General features: G+C 33.0%; 1 long non-coding RNA gene across 2 annotated transcripts; it reads right to left on the reverse strand.

The window, feature by feature from the left end:
* Window positions 1–1,190: 1,190 nt before the first annotated feature.
* Window positions 1,191–6,761, reverse strand: LOC127732346 (uncharacterized). 2 transcript variants are annotated; one of them, XR_007996202.1, is made up of 5 exons: window positions 6,479–6,761; window positions 4,571–4,740; window positions 4,047–4,132; window positions 2,111–2,215; window positions 1,191–1,377 (listed from the first exon to the last, which is right to left on the reverse strand). It is a non-coding gene; the product is annotated as an uncharacterized LOC127732346 (long non-coding RNA). The 2 variants fall into 2 exon arrangements; XR_007996203.1 differs by lacking the exons at window positions 4,571–4,740; window positions 6,479–6,761 and adding an exon at window positions 3,530–3,622 and having other exon boundaries at window positions 4,047–4,076.
* Between the last annotated feature and the right edge of the window lie 16,222 nt (window positions 6,762–22,983).

Below are 22,983 nucleotides of genomic sequence, written 5' to 3' on the forward strand. Positions count from 1 at the left end.
AATAAGAATGTTAATAATTATAAACGTGTAAACCTTTAAGCTAAAAAACAACAACAAATTTCTTAAATTTTTAAAGATACGAAAAATATTCTTATTTTAACAAGAGTTGTTTCCCTTTCATTGCTTACTGTTTTTAATCAATTGAAGAAAAAAAAGATTCACATATTATAAGATCCCAGTTACATGTCTATATGTTTTATCAGTGCAATTAATTTCAAAATATATATTTGATTATGCTCGCGTGGACATCAATATAATATAAAAAATACACAATGAAGAGCTTCACCACTAAAACAAGGATTTTAAATGTAAAACCAACTGTTGTATACATGCATTGTATGATTGCTTACATCAGGGTACCAGATAAAATTTACTGCTATCTAGCTTTTTCTTGTTTATATTGTATAATTACGCACAAAAGAAATATTTAAAACATTGAAATTTAATATATACCAAGTTTCTTACTATTTCGAAGAGTTACCATGTTGTCTTCTTTTTTTTTTACTACTATGTGCAAATAATACACTGCTTATTTTCTCGGTATCACTTCCATATTAAAAAAAAACAAGATTTTCCATCTAAAAATGAAGATTCTATTAAAAAATATTTTTTTAACATTTATTTTCCGTGATGCTAGGTTACAAATCAAAAGAATTATTATATTTTGTTTTGCCAATGAAATGTACATTGTTCGTGTTATTTTTTAAATAGTTTTGCTCATTACGACAATACTCTTGTTTCAAGAAGCTCTTTTCTTTACTATTTTTTTATTAAAAACGTTCTCCTTCGAACCGCTTGTTGTTGTTGAAGACGGTATGTTGACATCCGACATGAAGATGTATTTTTTCTTTTTCTGTTCGCATCTATTTGATTTCGTGATGACTGAAATATGTTAGTATAAGAATAGAACGATATATCAGATTTTTTGTTTTTTTAGTTTGGGACAAATAATTGTGTAAAAATTATTAACAGTTACATGTAGCATTTACTTTGGTCGGTAAAACTTGCATACTTAAAACGTTAAAAAGAATAAAGTTTAATCATTGACATTATTTTTAAACTATTTAAACACCCATTCATGTCCTGGCACGACTTCTGGTTTTATCCTTGAGGAAACTGCCCCAACCTTTCGTTTATGGTGCTGCCGTCTGCTTCTCTTGATTAGTTTGACATTCATGTTTTTGGCCTAGTTTTTTTACTAATTTATCAACATCGTCAGACCTCCAAGGCAGAGGTCTGACGATAAACGATCCTTCGTCTTATGAATCTGTTTGTTCATAAGACATGTTCTGCACCACTGCTTTTCGAGCCCTTTTCTTTTTGTTCCTCTGGTATACTGGACTTTTACTTTTAGGGCCTTTTTCTGTTGTTTAATTTCTAAAAAAAAAAGAGAATAAAGCCCAAATCAAAATTCCTTGAATTTCATTTTGAATACATACAAATAGATTCCATATATGCCGTAATAACACTCTTTCAATAAAGATATTATTATCATTATTTTTATTATTATTCTTCTTATTATTATTATTATTATTATTATAACCTCAGTAAAAGGCAGTCTGTAAAAACAATACTAGTGATTACTGTGACAGAAAGCATGCTGTATATTATTTATGAATATAATATATTCCAACAGAACACTCAATTCCTAGCATTTAATTTCTCTCTCTCTCTCTCTTGAAAAGCCCGGCCGGCGAGAGAAGGAGAGAGAAATTCTACCGCTACATCAAGTGAAGGCCTGCCGAGCTTTTTGAGCATTGAAAATTCAATTGTCGAGAGTGGAGAAATATTATATTGCACGAGATTCGGTGTTGGATTCTGTTTCTATTTTGTTTTTTAGACGTTACGAAGACAAACTTTTTCACTGATCTGCAAAATGAGGTATATATATATGTGTGACGTCGTTAGATATGGTCACCTTTTTCCTTTTTTTATTGTAGCGTCACAAAAGGAATTTAGTGAAAAGCAAAAAGAAAATGAAATTAAAAGGGGGTTCCCTGTTTAGAGTGATATAAGTATATAATATTAAATAAAACTCCCGTCTAAATTCGCTTCTTATGTTGACTGTAATATCTGAATTGTTCACCATAATAAAAAAATCAGTTCTTACTCATCTTGCTGTACACAGCCATTTTCTTGTTATGTTCTTCTTGTTTACCAGTTTCGTCTCTTCGTTTCTTTGCTTTGAACGATTCAAAATTTGTCTTTATCCCTTCTACAAAAAAAAATCTACTTAAGGCAATTTAAAAGAAATATTTTTTTAACATACAATTGCTTTTCTCCATTTGAGACTTAACAGTGTCACTTGGTTAGTCCATGGTAGAATGTTTTGATGTGATATGATCGAAATCAAAATAGATCTATTAAAGTTATATGATAGTATGCATTTGCTAGTAAGTGATCCATTAACATAAAACTTATTTGTAATATGGAAATTATATGGCGTTTCAAAATATTACTGAAAGTGTCTGCTTATATGCCCGTGCAAATGCGTAAATAAAGTAATATATAAGGAAAGAAATAATATGTATATTTATTTTTCAAAATCATGAGTAAGAAAAGGAGTCCAAATTTTACGTCGCAGGAGATTCAAAAAGTTTGAATGCAAAATGGAGAAGAATAAATCTAAATATTTTGCAGACTGAGCAACACAACTATTATTTTTATTGTAATGTACATTGTACATGAAATTATATATGAAAAGTAATTAGAATTCTAGTTGATAATCATAAGACCATCATAAGTCATGTCGCGAGCTAGTGTCTTAAGTTTACGACAAAAGTTATGATATATCGTAACTTGGGACACTTACGAAAACATATCTTACGACTAAGACATGTCCTAAGACCATCATAAGACATGTCTTAGTCATAAGATACTTTCGAAAAACAGGCCCCTGGTAATGGGATTACTCATTTCAACACTTGGTCCGAAATCATATGAAGTGAATTCAATGGTAATTTGGAACGTCATGTTTCGAAATAAAAAGAGGTAAGATACAGGTGTGTAGCAACAAGGGATCGACCATGTGATTTCAAAGAAGGGGGGGGGGGGGGGGGGGGGTATGGTTATTTCCTAAAAAAATAATCTGATACCAGATTTCCCCCATACCTTATAGTGTTAAATTTTGCAAAAAAAAGTGTTCGCGCTTTGGGCGAAAAAAAAATTCTGACTCAGACAAAAAACCATACCCCCTTCCCCCCTTAAAGTTAAATGGTTGCTCCCTAAAACAGCACAACAAAAATACCCTCTTGTAAAAAAAAGCCGACAGTATCAATGTAATGTTAACATAAGCTAGGATTTATTCAGTAACGTAACACTCTTTTCCAAAATAAAAAAAGTATCAACTGAATTTGACTACTTTTAACTTTTTAGATGTCATTCTTAATATGACAGTTAAAGATGCCTTCTAGGCTAAGCAATTGTATTGCAGAACTGCAATTTCGACTATTTTGTTTTTGGGGTTTGGGGTTGGGGTTTGGGGTATGGGGGGGGGGGGGGGGGGGGGGGGGGGGCTGGGGCTACAAACCTCTAACAACACCCTCCACTTCATCAGGATATTGGGCCTTTTACAAATTCTATGATGAATCCAGACTTCTCTTTGTTCTCTGCAGAATTATATCTGAAAAAAAGTAATTTGAAATATAATCTTACTGTAAATCAAAGCTTCCTTAAATAAGAGTGTAACAAATGTCGGGAAAATTATCAATTTGTTTGAATCTGAATAGAACCATGATTACCAAATACACATATATATCCTGCAAACTTTTCACTTAAATTGACCCAAAAGCTGTGTACAAAATTAAGATTTATACTCGAATAAGTAGAATTTCATAATTAATGATTCAAAGTAGATATATGATCAAAATTAAATCTGTTTCAATGTCGTAAATCACAAGTAATCGAGCATGTTTCCTAAAACCGTATCGTTTAATGATGAATGTGGACATACATTACATATTAAATTACATTGGTTTGAATAACAAACCATGAGATTTTTTCAATTTCCAAGGAAACTTTTAAATCATTTAATTTCATATACATACTTTAAAATACTGCCAGTTTCGTTCTTTATTATCCAGATGAAATCCTTTTCAGTAATACCCTGCTGATAACCATCCCTTCTTGATTGCTGAAAGGAAAAAGATACGCTCTTAAGCATTTAAATTGCATGCATCAAGAACAACTGAGAACTGAAATAATATAATTATATGTGTAGAAAGTCGCAAACATAAAATATATATACATGTACATTCTTAACTTCACGACTTCATTACGTTCTAATTAAAACACGACAACATGTAATCAAAGTGTGTAAAATTTTGCCATATTTATACAATTAAAACACAAAATGTTTAGTACATAGTCCGAAAAAAAAATTGTAATCCGTGAAAAAAGGAAATAAATGACATTTTGCTAAGTATTGAATTTTTAGGTTCGCAAACTTAATGATTATTGTTATGATACAATACATAAAAATGAAAATTGTATAAACTATCCCCTACTACATGTACATTATGCAATATTTTGAAAAGGTTAATTAAAAGTTGAACAATGAATAATTACTTACTGCAATTTGTGCAGGGACGTTAATCTTTTGGCTTCGCTTTTTTCGTTCATTTGTTTTTGATTGTAGTATTTGAATCATAATATCCACTTTCTTTTCAACATTAATTTGTTTTTCTTGCACTTTTACCAGTTGCCTTTTCATTTAGATGACTTCTTTGTTAAAGTGTCAATCTAAAAATAACAATTACAACTAAACCATTTAAAATACATGAATTACAAAACTCAATGAAGTTCATCATTTTTAAAAAACCAAAAGACTATTAAATCAATCCGTCATTCAGAATATATATGTACCTAAAAATTTTGGTGAAATTAAAATATCATATAAGATATGCTGATTAGATAGGACATAATAAATAATTTTTCCTTATCCATAATTAATCATTATAGTACTTATTATTCAAAACCTTAAATGCTTTTTTATTTATTCATTAATTGATAGACGCAGTATTTCACCATAATATAAGACAAAGTATATCTATATATATATATATGTCAATTGTCCGACTCAGAGGCGCTTTCATTTTTCTTTAATCTGATAGATTAAACTATTTCTAAGCGTACAGGACAAGTTGTAAAAGAGATTTCGTTTCTTTTTATCTTCGTGGGGAATTATTTTCTGAGCAGATTCAATTACCAGGAATGCTTCATCACATCTTATATCAATGAAGTAGATAAATATATACTTTCATTCACTATATATAATTGATTTGTCAAGATTTCAAATATCAGTATTGTTAATTTGAATTTAGTTGCAAAACGAATTAATGACCATTTTATCCTGTATTTTTGCACACCGTTGGTTTCGAAATCAGGCAGTGGTTGAAACCTATGAAGATATGAAAACTTAGGAAAAAAATATACAGGAACATCGTTAACCAAAAACAAAATGAGTATTAAAGCTATGTATCTTTTGGGTACAAACAATAGATCCAATTTGGTTAATAATGTCTTGCTGTGTGCAATTTCATTTTCAAAACATTCGCCTTTGGTTTTCTTTTGGCCGTTTTATGCAAACAATTCTATTTAAGCAGACGTGCAGACACATCATCTAGCTATTAGCTGAGGTAACTGCCATAAAACTAATATTAGTTACATTTGCAACAATTCTCGCCTTGATATACAAATGTATACGATTACGAAAGTTTTATTTTGATTCGGTTATTTTAGCTTTAATAAACATTTACTAAAGCAATTATGTGACAGTCATTGTATTGATATATACAGCTTTAATGATAAATGCGGCATCACTTTTAAAGAAAACGACGTTATAAATTGCTAGTACTGAAAACAAAAGATACACGAAAGAATATTTGTCCCGGAAATGTGAAAAAAAATGTTTGAACCTTTAAAGGAAAAAGTTTTTTACACACAAAAACATCTTGTTTTTAAATTTTTTTTTCAATGTGTGTTATGATTGTCACTTGTCTAACACTGTTCTAACAAAAACCCTTGGTACTTGGGAACAGGACACTTTTGTTTTAGACCTCCCCCTTTTTTCTGTAATTTGTTATTTTTTTGGTTTTCTTATAATTTCATTTTTTTTTCTCGCGTTTTTCTATTTCATATGAACATAAATATACTAGAAATAACTTGTATTTGCAATTTTATATCAGTTCTAAAGTAAACTTGGAATTGATAGATAATAGCAAATACAAGTTATTTCTAGTATATTTATGTTCATGTAATACAAAAAAAAAATGCGAACATAATTGAAATGAACAGAAAACAAAAAATAACAAATTTTAGGAAAAAAGGGGGCGGGCTAAAAAAAAGTGTCCTGTCCCCATGTACATTTGACAAAAACGTATCCTTTGTAAGCAGACAGATAGACAAAATTAAATCATAACATATTACATTTAAGAAACACTTAATTGTTGGAATTTTCATCGATTTTTTTAAGTTTTACCTTGTTTGCTGATGCTGTAGTCTGTTCTTTTCTTGATATACCCTCTGTGACAGGAGTAGTTGACCTTCTAGAACGAACTTCTCCAGATAAAGGTGTTCTAAGGAAAGTCGGAATGATTGTCCTGCTGGAACATAGTGTACTTGCCAAATTGGTTGGGGTATTAGAATAACTTCGAATTGACGGTGTACTAGAACGACTGACTGTTACTCTACTGCATTCCAAAACACTCAAGGACTCATCGGGTATATCCTCTGGCCCGCCACATGCTCCTGCCATATTATCACTGGTTGTTGTTTCCTCTTTCTGACTTTTGCTGCTGTATTCATCTTCGCCAGATGAATAGTAACGTCGATGAAGGCTTTCTTTCATCTTCCATAGACACGTATATATGTATCAGAAAAAACATCACGAAAAACTACCTATCAGATTTAAACAAGTTGCTTTCTTTAAAATAAAAAAAGCAACACGTGAACCCGATACCACTGACTGGTCACCAAATATTTTTTGCTGAATTTATTTTTGCTTTTGATTTGAAATAAATGACAGTTGATAGAATGAGGTAATAAAAAAAATTAAATTACCTTAATTGTTATTGTGTGTAGATTCGTGCACAAGTCAATTAAAATCATTGCTGGATTTTAGTTGTAAATAGAAAATTGTATACAATTACCATTTAAAACTACCTTTTAAGGCTTGACTATTTTATTTATTACTTGGGAGTGTACATCATTATTTCTCCGTGTTTTATATACAAAGACCTAATCCTATTCCAATTCTCAATTTCTGCAAAACGGACGAAAAAGACCAACAGATCTAGACAAACAATAGTACACAAAACACAACATAGATAAGAAATGCAAAAAAAAATCACCTTCGACGAGTGAAATCAATGTTTATGCATGCACGTACTTTTCTTGCGCAAGAAATAGTAAATGGTATGCACTCACACTGATATTCTGGAAAAAAATATCATGCATTTGCGTCATCACGTATATTTATTCTAGGTTCAAATCTAATGTTAGTTGAATTCGGATGTCAAACTGCCTACCTCAAGTGGTTTGACTGCGGATTCATTGCCATTCAATACGGCATTTGTGTTAATTTGTGATAATTCCTTTGAACACTTAACATTATTAACACTTATCAATGGACAGAAATCAGAAAAAAATATTAATTCAATCTCAAGCTTCCAGTGTCTTTCAGATATATATAGATGTTTAGGTTCACAAATAAGCACAATAAACAGGCTCAGATCCAGGATTTGATGTAAAGGGGGAGTTGGGTGCCCCTGAGAATGAGAGTAGGAGGACAAAACTTTAACAAAAAAAATTGGCTGTAATTTCACCTATAAATTACATTTTTTTTCTGTCGCTAGGAGGCGCGCGCCTTGTGAATCCGCCCCTGATAAACAATGTACTTTAACTTCTCCTATCCGACATCTTAATTCAAATTACATTCTTGAACCTGACTTATAAAACACTTGAATACTGCCGAATTGCAAATAAAAACCTATTTAAATATATGCAGTATCAGACCTTTTTCAGTTAAACCCCCCTTTTTATACATATACAGCTGCCAAAAAGATATCCAATAATGTCTTTTAAAAAACCCCATATCTATAGTTCTTCGATATTTAGGTGAAAGATTTAATCCCACCACTCGGATGCACGGAATATCAAATGAACATGTGATCTCCACCGAAGTTTAAAATTACGTTTATTAACAGCTTTTGATAGGCTGATATTTTCTCTTTTTGTTAATATAAAACGCCTATAAACCACACATCCCATATAGCCTAATATGGGCCGTCACTATTTTAGTGTTTCTGCAGTTAAAGCCATTGATGGTCATCCTAAGATGCATTACTTTTATATTATCAAATAAAAAAAATATTTATATATGTATCAATATATTCATATTAAAATTCTTCATCAATTAAATTATTGGTATTATGCAGATCTGCCAGCATCATGGGTACTGACCCCCTACGGATCCAGAAAGTATTTGTAAAATTCAATAGGGGGATGAATCCGTAAAGGGGGACTAGAAGGTCAGTATCAAACCATATAACTTATAGTATGAGCTAGATATAAGAAGATGTGGTATGAGTGCCAATGAGACAACTCTCCATCCAAGTAAAAATTTATAAAAGTAAACCATTATAGGTCACAGTACGGTCTTCAACACGGAGCCTTGGCTCACACCGAACAGTAAGCTATAAAGGGCTCCAAAAAAATTACTAGTGTAAAACCATTCAAACGGGAAAACCAACGGTCTAATCTATATAAAAAACGAGAAACGAGAAACACTTATGAACCACATCAACAAACGACAACTACTGAACATCAGATTCCTGACTTAGGACAGGTGCAAACAAATGCAGCGGGTTTAAACGTTTTAATGGTACCAAACCTTCACCCTTTTTCTGAAACAATAGTGTAACATCACAACATAAAAAGACACACTATAAAATATCAACTGAAATAGCTTAACTCAATCAAAGGACATATTAACACCATTGAACATACACTGAACAAATAAATTTGACCTATGACACAATGTAAATACAAAATAAATAAACTAAGGGAAGAATAATAAAAGTAACATATTATATCGGTAATAAATGTTAATCAATTAAAGAAAAATAATATGCTCGAACAAAAATACCATCCATTTGCAATATAGCACATATAATGCTTGAAATATAAAGACATTAATATTGTTTTACTTATTCAGGAAAAGATGCCAGCAATGTAAACGTGACCTCTCTGCCGTATATTAAAATAGTTTTTTTCTGCCTTGTTCTTTATTGCATGCCCTTGCTTCTTTTTATGTTGCTAGGAAAGTATTCGGACGGAGAATGAAGGATACAAATCATAATTGTCATCAAAACATATTCTCCAAGAAAATTTATTAACTTAACGATGAACACAATATAAAATTAAGGAGATGTGGTATGCTTATCAATGACACTACTATCGATTAAAGTTCATATGAAGTGGGTTTAAACAATTATAGGCAACCGTACGTCCTTCAACAATGAGAAAAACCCATAGTCGGCAATAAAAGGCCCCGACAAGCCAACATTATCATGACCCATCAACAGTTTTGCAATTTTTATCGACAGAAACGATTTTGTACCATAAATTCACATAAACTTCAACTAACAATACGTATAAAAGTTATCGATACGCTTCAAAAAAATGAACTAAAACTGTTCCGAATCTTAAAGGATAAGCAAATCATGCTTCACATATGACACCCGTCGTGTTGTTCATTTATGAACACATTCGATAAAAAGTCTCATTCCGTGATGTAACATTAGAGGAAAACAGGACGAGTTGTGATCAAGACAATACTCTAATGAACATAGCGGTGGTAATCTGTGACACATATATTACTGAACTGTAACCAACACGTGATGGCGTCCGTAACTTTTTCGAAAGGATAACTGTAACTATATCACGTGAAACCCATGGGTTAATAGCTTCCTTTTAATTATCAAGAAGATCCATGGGTTGACAGGGGTCTAGAAACGTGATCACCCCTTGGTCTTCTTTCGATGGCAGAAAACCGTATCCAAAATAAAGGCGTCCGTTGGGCTGTGTGGGATGTATAAATTGGCAACCACGTCCGGTCAGAATGAGAACGTAATTCCGATGCCGGTGCTCTTTTCATGGTATGAAATCTTGCAACAAATCTGTGAGAGGACGGGCGTTGGCCAGTTGCAAGGCTTAATTTCTGTCCCTTTTTCCATATACCAACATTTTCAATTGACATTCCAAATTTCCAGCGTCATCCCGGTCGACCCCCAGGACCTAACTATTCACGGTATTCATTTTTTATTTGTCTCGTCTTGAACATGCATGAAACGTTTGCTACTGGACGTTAATAAACAGCAATAAATCTATCCAAGAAATCATGATAGGACATACACGCTCTGAAATATCGTATCTAAAGGAAGCTATTCACGAGAGCTGCTGGGATACTGTTGCATAGAAATTAAAAATAAGGTAGTTGGAATCATCTTTTTTATGTCAAGTTTTGTTTGAAATCGACCATCATGGTCAATTTCTAGATGTATAAGTCAAGATGAGAGACAAACTTAACTGTGGTATTCTTTGTTTCGAGTTTTATGCGATAGGTCGATGCGTTCGAGGAAGTCACCAACTGCATTTATTGTTTATTGCTTAATGTTCAGTGGCAAATAGTTCATGTGTGTTCAGGAAGGGCACGACTACCTATACTTATGTATCCCAAACAGCCAAATGGAAGCCCCCGACTGGAGCAAGAATTTTACTGCCGGAACGATAGAAGTCCAAGGAGGACAATATTTCTAAATCACGGTCAACCCTTGGGGTCGTTTATCAAGTATGATTTTGCCCTCCCTAAAACAAGATATCTGTATCTTCGTTGGCTTAGCAAAATTGGAAAAATTCTTTCAATTTGTGTTGGAAGTTTAAAATGGGAATACTTGTGTAAAAAAGTAAAAAAAATTTATTGGATTGCAACAGAAAAAATGTACACTAAAAAATCTATGGAATATTTTTGTATCCACATCTGATTCGTAGTACATCTCTTACCTGTCATCACAAGAATGTACATGTATGCAAACACAAAACGGTTCAGTAAGGATTTATTCATGATTTTATTATTCAGGTTCATATCTCTGATGAAATATGTTTCGAAAAATAGTAAAATATAAACAAACAATAAAAAACTATTATGCGTTTTTTTTTAATTCTATAAAGGATCAATACAAAAACATGTTTTCCTTGTCTAAACCTGTATACTGTAGAATACGTTATGACATTATAAAATGTATTTGCTGCCAACAAATGGTTAACTCATATATTAGAATATAATTTATTTGTTTTTACATCGCCTTTCTTGTAAGCTTTTTCAGCTAGGTAGACATATTTCCTTATAGTTTATTAATACAGGGTGCAAAAATAAATAAAAGTAAGAGAAAAAGTGTATGATATATATATATATATATAGTATCATGCATGTACATTTATATTATTTATTATCTAAACACCCATCTACATGGGTAAATATATAGAAAGAACTTTACATTGTTTAGATAATGTCGATTTTCTTAATTTCAAAGATAAGCGACTGTCAAGAGTTCAAATTATTATGTAATAATTTAACACGTCCCATTAAGCTAATTGATAACTAACGCCACGATCCTGATGTAGTGAAAGTTTGATAATAGAATACCATGGGCATCCTTTGATCCTTTATTAGAAAATGCACCCTACTAAGAAACATTTGTTCTTACGGATGTGAAAATATCTGCCAGATTTTACATTACAGTTTTAAGTTAGGGTCAGAAACTAATTAAAAGTCAGGCGTTGATAAAATAAAAATCAATATTAAGATGGAAAGCGGTGGAGCTAATTTCCCATAAATTTCATTCCACCAAGACTAATTTAAAAAGTTCTCCATTATTTTAAAATAAAAAGTCATAGTGTCAAATGTGTATTTTTAGAATGAAACATATTTTTGTATATATATTTTCGGTCCCGTGACCTTCTTAAAAATGCATTATTAAAATTCCTTAAGGTGGCACACGACTGCAATTTTGACAGATATTTGCAAATTTTAGTATTTATTAAAAAAATGATCTGTTGGATATCCCTAAGCAATTTAAATCGTACATGTAGGTGAGCTTTAAACTATTAAAATGTTTTCAGATAGCATAAGACTGTAATTTTGACAGATATTTGAAAATTTTTTGTGATTACCTCTTAGCAATTTAAATCGTAGGAGAGTTTTAAACTCCTTATTGAATAATAATTGATACACTTAAGTAACGACCTTTAATATAAATATATAGACTGTTTAATTTTGGAAACTTTTTGAAATTAAGATCTGCATTTGAAAAGGTTCAGAGTTTGAATTTGAAAAATATTCTTGGTGTCCATTCGTTAGTCTAGCATTAAGTACATAGTTGGATATTATTGATAATATTTTACCTTCCAATAAAATAGACTTGTGGTTAAAGCATATACTTAATTTTCGCTTGTAGTAAAATGTTTTATATAATTATCTATCATGTTGTATATGTTATACACTTGGATTGCGCATTGTTATATTATCATATATCATATGTGCGTTATCCAATAAATATTTAGGATTTTTGCAATTTAAAAATTTGGACACGGTAGTGCAACAAATACAGGAGAAATTTTCCGTACCTCTGTGAAATTTCATATCCTTTAACTTTTGCTTTATCTTAATCTTGAACTCTGCTTTAATACATAAGGCCAATGTATACCAAATTTTATATGCCACATCTGTCTATATAATAGAAACTGTGATTGGTAAACAAACATAGCTGTAATGATTACACAAAAGATTCCATTGAACCACATTTGCATCTTCCTTTTTATGATACTAAAAGAGAAAATATACATGTACATACAAAGACACACCATAACAGATAGAACTGATTACTTGAAGACCTTCTGTTAAGAATTCTATCTTTCTATAGATTGGAGTGAGGAGCGATTGCCCATATATTCCGACGTCTCATTGATCTGTCACCCATTTTGTCCGAAAATGATAAACCACTTTGAAAAAGGGGGTGGGGGGCTAGTTAACCAACGTTTGGACGATACTTCTAAAAAGTCAATGCATTTATCAAAGATAAATATGTAATTCAATAAGGGGGACCCCCCCTCCACATCCTCATCTGGTCACTGTCGTAATCGAAATTTTACTTCATTGGACTCTGTGTTGACCGTCGGAAATCTTTTGTGTACATTAAAAACAAACCTGAATGGTACAATGGCATACCTTCTCTGGTATTAATGATAACATTTAAGACATCCGAAATTAAAATGGTTTATTCAATATTTTGGGCAAACAAATATAGTATATCTGTTCTCAGGGATAGGCGCACAAAATAGGGTTCTCAGAAGTGCAGTATCTGAAAGTGAAGGAAAACGTTTGCGCAATTATGTCTTGAAAAATGGTCCAAACTGAGAAAAAATCATTTTACCGGTAAGGGAAAAGATTCGTAAATGTATGACGAGTTATTGTTATTCAAGTTGTACTGAACTCAAACTTATGTGAATAAAAAACTTAAAAACTGCAAGTTGTCAAATTATAAATAGATTATCATCGTATACAGACGAGTTAACGCACTTCAGCAAGGTCAAAATATCGATCAATAATTAGTTGTTTGCTGGTTTTAACGCCACTTTCATTACACTTGGCTTTCCGTGCCAGTGGAGAAAGCCAGAGAAAACCACCGGCCTTCGACAGGAAAACAAGAACCGCCTGTCTATTTTTAAAGATCTAAGCCAAACACACTTTGCCGAAGAAATAACCAAAGTCACAGCGTCAGTTTTGACACTCTAGTGACCATTTAAGTACTACGTAGACCACTCGGCAATCTAGTTCCCTACACATATCGACAGTTCCAGTTTACATATGATAAATGAATATTCTATATCAAGGTTGAAACTCTTTAAAATGGATAGCATTTGTTGAATGTGGTTCGTCTTAGATATATCTGTAATATTTGCCACTGAACGACGAAACGATAGGGATGGTACTCTTACAACTGGGAGTAAAATTAATTGTCTATTGAATTTTGACCATCAATATTACTTTCTACGTACTGTTAAGGGGATGACCATGTAATTGTTGGAGGAGAGGGGGCAGTATATGATTTTCGGGTAGAGAATATTAATTTTCCCCTTTTGCTAAGCCGGCTTATTTATCTAAAATTGTCTTTTTTCAGGGACATATATAACAAGGCCAGAAGATTCATTAAATAATCCCCCTCCCAAAATATCAAAAGGTCGTTCCCACATATACACAAAGAAAAAGTTAATACATGTTAACAGTCCGAAAAAGAACTCATTGTTTAATATTTTGACAAGACTTAGTACTTGCCCTTATACTGCTGATAACTACAAATACCATTTGTAAAGTCTTTGGTTTTATTTCGATTTGGACAAACCCACGACCTCTAGGCCTGTTCTTGGGGAAAATACACGATACCGTGAAACTACCGATGTGGTTATACAAAAAAATAATCTAGAGTTAACTAGAACTTAATCAAAAGCAACAACATTTGTAAGGATATTTCAGGTAAAAGACTTTCATTTATAACCGCCCTTTCAAATAAGGTTGGCATATTATGTGTGCCATTCTTCCTGTGTAGAAGTTATCTTGTAAAAAAACTCTTTTCTTTTGAAGAAGACCTATGTAAATACGATAATGTGGGGCCTGTCATCATTACTTGTACAAAATGTCTATTACCTTAATTTTGATCTCAATGTCAAAAGCTATTTTATCTATGGTCAAAGTATCAATGTTGCATTATTCATATTGAAGTTACCTGTCCAAATAAAGTCATTTGACTTAACCTTTGTGACTTGATTTTAAAGGAGTTGGTGATTTCTTTGTCAATCTAAATTGTTCATGATATTGGTACTCTAAAAAAGTTCTCGATTTCTACCTTTGAGTTCGTGTGACATTAAATCAAAATGAATTAGATTTTAGGTTTGAAGGTTAGAAATTTTTCATACAATAACATCTTGAACAAATTTTAGCCAGACTATTAAATTCTGTGGTATTTGACAACCTGCATGTAGAGAATATACGGAGAAGTGCTAAACGTCAAAATGTAATATTGGGAGGGGAATTGTGTTTTCGTCATCGGTTAAAATTGTTATAAACTGACTACTTAAATTTTCAAATATTTGTGCAAGCTTGTCTAGTTTTCATTTACCAAACAAAAAACTATATTACAATAACATTTACAGCTCGCCTTTCTCATATGATATGCAAATAGAAGCGGATGCTTCGCATGCTCAATTCAATAGTTATTCCTGAAACACATTTCACACACACTTAATCTTACATGACACAAACATGCACAGTCATGCAGGATTCAAAGATTCGTTGATTGCAATTGGTAAAATAGATACACATCTAGCATATTCAACAACACTTTCACTTTTTTGTTGATTTAAGTAAGGAAATCACAACGGATCAAGGTTTTGAAAGTTTTTAAAGGACTATACTTTTTTTAATATCCCACGTATTCTTCTTTCGTTTTGATGACAATCTAAACTAGGTGCGTAAAGATGGGTACGATGCCCGTGTCAAAGATTGAAGCTTGGAAAAGATTAAACAGCAGCAGTAAGACCACATCAATCTGATATGTTGTTCTTCAGTCATCTATTGTAAAATTTAAGGGAGGGGGACGATTTTTGTTCTTGAAATTTTTTTTCTAGGCTCTATAACAGAAGCAAGCGGTCTATATATATTAGTTTTTAGATTAACACCTTTTATACGTTCAGGAAGGATCGACGTTTTTTTCAATTCCAGTGTCAAATATACAGTAAATTTATATTCTGATCAGTATACACAATATAAGTATGTACCATGCTTTGTGATTCGACTGCCACACTATTTTCAAGTCTTTTGTTTGATACTGTCGGGTATTGAATACACGACCTTTCACATTTGCAGAGAGCATGCTACAAAGATTTCCGTACAATAATGCAGATATACTATAAGATTTAGTTCTAAATATTTAAAAACCCAATAGGGTATCCTGTCGAAGCGGTTAACATTTCAACACTATATACGGATAGGTAAGACTAGGATGAACCTAGCCTGCTTTCGTGTTTATGACGCATGTCTAGGCGATGCCCGGAAATACCGTGCGAAATGTGTAAATATGCAACCACGTAAAGCATGGTGAAGTCAGAAGGTGAAATTAATCTGATTCTTCTTCTAAATAGAGTTAAACGCTTTTTCGCGCTTTAGAACTCTTCTGGCAAAATTCTGCGAGTGGTCGGAACGAGGCATATTGTAAGAAGAAACTTCTACCCAACATATCTACTTTTTATGGACAGTCCAAATATTCTGACGTAAAGACGTTTTATGTTACAAGTATGATTGCAATCACTAATCATTACAAAAATTGATTAAGGTATTATTCATAGTAAGAACAATCAGAAACAAGCACCTGATGTTTTATATCAGTGAAGTTTTGAGCAGTCATTGTCCTAAATCCGACATCGGCGATTGTTACACCACTGTCCAAGTTAAGCGGATTGTTGTGCGCTAACAGACATGTTTAAACCGCCTCATTTTATATGTTCCTGTCCCAAGTCAAGAGCCCGTAATTCAGTAGTTGTCGTCGGTTTTTCTTTCTTGTTTGCTCTTAGTTTATTGTTTACGCACCGTTTTGATTTCGCTTAATTTTTAATTGTTTTATATTGTTTTAATTGCTTTTAATTGATAGCTTACTACACGATATACCATTACAGTATTATTTATTTCAATGCTTATATTCTGCCATTGTTTGATTATTGTTGCAGTATATGGGGTAGTTGTTATGAAAGTGGAATAAATAAACTTATAAATAAGTTATTAAAGAAATCTGCTAGGGTTATAGTAGAAGCTGACATAATGATATCCTCCAGTTTATTGTTTAATAAATCAAACTGGTTAAATGTGGAAAAACGAATTCAATATCAAAAGGCAATACTTGACAATGTATTTAAATCATTGAAGGACATGGTTCCTAACTATTTACAAGAAAACTTTCATTTTACTGATTATCAAAATTATAATTAACGTTCAGCTGATGAAAAATTATTAAATCTTCCGGAGCCAAAAACTAAGTTTTGGAAGAAAACATTTACATATTTTGGTTCTCAAATATGGAACAGTTTACCACAAGAAATAAAGATGAGTAATACACTTGTATCTTTTAAAACAAAATGTTACAAATTTTTCATAAATTGTGCAAATTAATATGCTTTTTCTTTAATATCTATATACAATTGTATATTGTGTATATGTTACAGTGAATTTGTAAAATCAGGGATTTTGTAAAATCCCTGAAATTTCAGGGTTTTTGTATAATTACTGAACTGTTTAATGATTTTATAAAATCCCTGATTTTGACTAGGGATCTTACAAAATCACTGAAATAATTACGATCTTTTTTACAGATTCCCTGATTGAATTCAGTGAATTTGTAAAATAAATAATTCTTTTTGATTAAACAATTCTTTAAAAAAAATCAATATAAACGTATAATAACAGTTTTTTTTTCTATTTGTATAGGAATGTAATTTTATTAAGCTGAATATGTAATGAAGAATGTCAGGTTGAGATTTTCTGGTACCGATTGAGATTTTCTTGAACAATGTTGGGAAACTTTCAATTAGGTAAGTGTCAATCGGATATGACCGACAAAATTCACGAATCTTCTGTATAGTGGTTGTCATTTAAACCTGTTTCTTGTTTTCGTCTTTAGTTTGTATGGTGCTCTGTTGGTCTAATACAGATAATCAAGAGTGGTTTTTAAAGTCGAGGGAACGTGATGCAGAGTATAGCGATGAAGATTAAAATGATTAATTTATTGTTGGTTACTGAACGCCCAGTAGCGAATATTTTATGCATGATCAGGACGATAACAAATTAAGAAACAGAAATAGGTAATAGGTTATCAAAGGTACTAGGCTTATAATTTAATACGCCAGACGCGCGTTATGTCTACATAAGACTCATCAGTGACGCTCAGATCAAAATAGTTAGAAAGCCAAACAAGTACAAAGTTGAAGAGCATTGATGACCCAAAATTCCAAAAAGATGTGCCAAACACGGCTAAGTTTATCTATGCCTAGGATAAAAAAATCCTTAGTACTTCGAATAATTCATACTTTTACACAAACAGTAACTTTATAAAAATGACCATATAATTGATATTCATGTCAACACCGAAGTGCTGACTACTGGGCTGGAGATACCCTCTGGGACGAAACGTCCACCAGCTGTGGCATCGACCCAGTGGTGAGCAAAGTATGAGCTGCCAATTTTTTATAAGACTGACAGAGTCAAATACACTATAGGCTGTACACATCTTATAACAATGACATAATAACAATGACATATGGTACAAATGCCTGCTGACATCACTAAAAGATTGGTTGCAAATAGGTGCATAAATTTACAAGGAGGAAGAAGTATCAACATGTCTCTTGGTGAGTATGTTGAACTTCTAAATAGAAACAGTAAAGTTGCTGCAACCAGATGCCAAACTAAAGACAGCATTCTTTAAAGGTCAAAGGAATTTCCTCACTTGATCATTTGGTAAAATATTATGATGCAATCGGTGAGAGGCGCACAAGAGAGGTTTTAATCATTCTCCTTCCTACCAAAAAGATGTAGAGAAGGTTGCAAAAGATTTATTTGAAATAAAGGTATTTTTCTATTCACCTGGGAGGACAATACAATTGGAAGAACTTGGTCTGGCCAGACATCCATTCAAAGACTGCGAAGGATTTGTCAACACTAATTTTCCGCCATAGGCCTAGAGTTCCTTTCAGACGACTGAGAGATCATCACTATAAATAAATTTGCACAAACTTTATCAAGCCTGGAACATTCATATTTAGAGGGGGTACGTGTTATTTTCCTTGGAAAAAGTCATAAAAATGAAATATACCTATGAACAAAATTGAAATAAATGAAATATGGTCAAATTTAATTTTTCTTGTACGTAGTATTTTTTAATTCCATAAGCCATAATACTAACATTTACCGAGTTTGCTTCTTTAAATAATAAAATCAGGACAATAAAGATTCAGTGAATTTAATACTTTATTAGTTTTTTTAGGTAAATTAAGTCAAATTAACTCTGTCTTTGGAGCTTGAAAAAAGTAGCCATAGCAACTGTGACGTCATTTCGCAACACAGTTATCGTTATGAAAATTTAAACAAAAATCAGACACACAAATTATTTCCTTAGAAACAAGATGTCGAATTGATTTTTTTTATAGACTTCTACCTTTTTACCTTATATAGATAGCATTGCCAGTCAATACGACCAACAGTTAACAAACCATATTAATATTAAATTGTTTTGTCGTTGGTAGCCGTGGGTTTTTTTAAATGATGAGAGCAAAACAAACAGACACAATTGGAATCCAGCCGACAAAATTGCATAAACATGAACATACAACACAACTTTCTAAAAACTTCAAACTGACATGTTCAGAAATGATATTGCAGATGTAATTAAATTCACCGGCGACCTAAACGTTCATATTAAGTAAAACAGGGATACAAGGGTTAACATAATATGTGTGCATACAGTATATCTGGCACATCTGTTGGATCATTTGACCACTCTTACTTTGGGATTTTGTACTGGTCCTTATTGTCAAATACTTAATTTTTCTCGACATCGTGCCCTCGTGACAACCTCCACACTGTGCTAATGTGTTACCTTTAGTATTTCTTTAGTCAGACTTAAATGCAGGCTGAATCAATACAGGATTGATTGATTGATTGTTGGTTGCTTAACGTCCAGTGGCAAATATTTCATGCATATTCAGGACGAGAACAAGTTCACAATAAATACAATAGGTAGGTTCTGTAATTGATTAAGGGATTAAGGTCGGAGAAATTTAGACTGCCACGGAAAATGAGGGTATATTGGATAGGGACAGAAATTTAGCCTTGCAACAGGTCACCTACGGACCCCTCGAAGAGTTGTTGCAAGGGTTCTTAACGTGCAAAGAGCGTGGCACTCTCTGTACACGAGGCATCGGATTTAACGTCCCCATTCTGACCGGACGTGGCTGCAAATTTGTACATCCCGCACAGCCAAACGGACGCCCCACTTTAGCACGGGTTTTACTGCCGGTCGGAGGAAGACCAATGGTGACCATACTTCTATTCCCCAGTCACCCTTGGGGGAATCAATACAGGAATGACACAGATTAACTTGTAAATAAAGACATGCTTGGAATAGCCTTAACCTACAAAATAATTTTAAGACTTTCTGTCCTATCAACTTACTACCTACGACAAAATTATTTTTTAATTACAAATGTCACCATCAATATTCCCGCATCCGGCTCTCTCCAAACAGAATATCGGATACCGCCCAATTAGGACAGAAGACCATAATTACTTAGATTACATACTGTAACGGCACAATGCGTTAGTTACAGTCCGAACATGATTCATAATCGGCCCCTTCATCATTACGGAGCGAGCATCTATTGAATGGGAAAACATCATAAAACGATGAATCAAACACTGTGATATGGATTTTGAGAAAGTATTGAATTCTTATTGTTTAGAATTACTTAAATGCTTTTTATATCTACTTGGTTTTGTATTTCAATGGTTGGATATTTTATGAACGTCATAACTCAGGTTTTGATGCGGATAAATCCTCGCATGGAAATAATTTTGTCGTTTGTATTATCCAAGGATTTGGACGGTAAACCCGATGTCACGCGCTCTCACTCTATGAACCTTTTGCAACAACTGTTTGAGAGGTCCGCTGTTGATCTTTTGCCAGGCAAAATGTATGTCCGTATCAATTTTACCCACATTTTCCAGTGATAGACGAAATGTATACTACGCTGATACCAGACAACTTTCATTTTAGAACATTCCTTTTGTAGTTATTGTTGATTTTTCTCGTGCTAATCATGCATGAAATATTTGCCATTGTACGTTAAGCAGCTAACACTCCATCAATCGAACCCTTAAACCCTACAATCATGTCTCAAACAAATAAAATTAGTGGGTAGATTTCTAATTCTTAATTGATTTGCCACAGGGGGATTACAAATATTGTTGTAATTCTTCCCTTTGGCAGTTAAATCCTTTCAAAAGTGGGGCGTATGTTTGGTAAACGGACATTAAGTCACAAATTCGATAGGACAAAAAGTCACAAAAAATAATTTAATAACAATTGTTTGAATATATAAGAGAAAGATCTTGAAATATTTTCTTTTTATTACATATATTCATTCTTTAGTTTAGGAAATTGTTCATAAGCCTTGATAAATGGAAATTTATAAAATTGTAATCATGCAAAGGAAAAAGTACACAGTGACGTATGTTAACCAGGGACCATTGAACACACAATAACTTTTATTTGACAGTATGTACTTTTATACTTTGTAGACGTAATCGAAGATAATTTAATTGCAGAAACCTTTATACAAGAAGTTTTAAATACATATTACACTAACTATCCTGACATCAGTTTTGTCCCCACTGTCAGTGAGTTCTTAACGCATCGTAGTTTAACGGGCTTACGACATTGAAGGTTCTATCTTCTGAAATCAAAGTTTCAGCCTTAAAAAAGTAGTAACAGAATAAATCTTTTGAGCTGCTCCATTTTCAATTTATTTGAGGAAGATTTTTAATAACGCAAAACATAATTCCTGGGCAAGGAAATACCGAGTTTGTTTTTCATCCCAAGGAAATGATATAAAATAAAATGGGATACTAAAAAAATTAAAGTGATGACAAAACATATCTTATGTCCTTCGTAACTTTAGTGACATAATATTTCCTTAATTTATCAAAAGGAAGTTTTACGAAATGGTATATATTAAAGTATTGCAGTACCGAGGCACTGACTACAGAGGAGAAGATGACCTGCGGGACAAATAGTCAACCAGTAGTTGTATCGGCCCATTGATATAAATTCCAACCCCCAAGGGTGACTGGGGAATAGAAGTATGGTCACCATTGGTCTTCCTCCGACCGGCAGTAAAACCCGTGCTAAAGTTGGGCGTCCGTTTGGCTGTGCGGAATGTACAAATTTGCAGCCACGTCCGGTCAGAATGGGGACGTTAAATCCGATGCCGTAAAGAGAGTGCCACGCTCTTTGCACGTTAAGAACCCTCGCAACAACTCTTTGAGGGGTCCGTAGGTGACCTGTTGCAAGGCTAAATTTCTGTCCTTATCCAATATACCCTCATTTCCCGTGGCAGTCTAAATTTCTCCGACCTTAATCCCTTAATCTTTTACAGATCCTACCTATTGTATTTATTGTGAACTTGTTCTCGTCCTGAATATGCATGAAATATTTGCCACTGGACGTTAAGCAACCAACAATCAATCAATCAATATAAATTCCAAAGCACAGACTACATCGAGGAAGATACCCCGCGGGACAAATAGTCACCCATTAGTTGTATCGGCCCATTGATCAGAAAATGAAGGACAACACTTGATATACAGTTTGATATTGTCCTTCATATTCGGATATATTTTGTTTGATACGCGTTCATCCATCACTTCTGAACACTACACTGGTACATCTTGAATATAATTGTTTTTTTCGTCCTGTTTATTTGATTGAAGATATTGAAACAGATTTCATTAATTTAGTCTTAATTCGTCCTGTCTATTTGATTGAAGAGATCGAAACATATTTGTATATGTCCTATTCCATTCAGAGGCATTCCTCTTTTTAATCAGAATTACCCCAAGGGTGACTGGGGAATAGAAGTATGGTCACCATTAGTCTTCCTCCGACCGGGCCCCCAAGGGTGACTGGGGAATAGAAGTATGGTCACCATTGGTCTTCCTCCGACCGGCAGTAAAACCCTTGCTAAAGTGGGGCGTCCGTTTGGCTGTGCGGGATGTACAAATTTGCAGCCACGTCCGGTCAGAATGGGGACGTTAAATCCGATGCC

Source organism: Mytilus californianus, unplaced genomic scaffold, assembly GCF_021869535.1.
Source record: "Mytilus californianus isolate M0D057914Y unplaced genomic scaffold, xbMytCali1.0.p SCAF_23, whole genome shotgun sequence".
Lineage (NCBI taxonomy): Eukaryota > Metazoa > Mollusca > Bivalvia > Mytilida > Mytilidae > Mytilus > Mytilus californianus.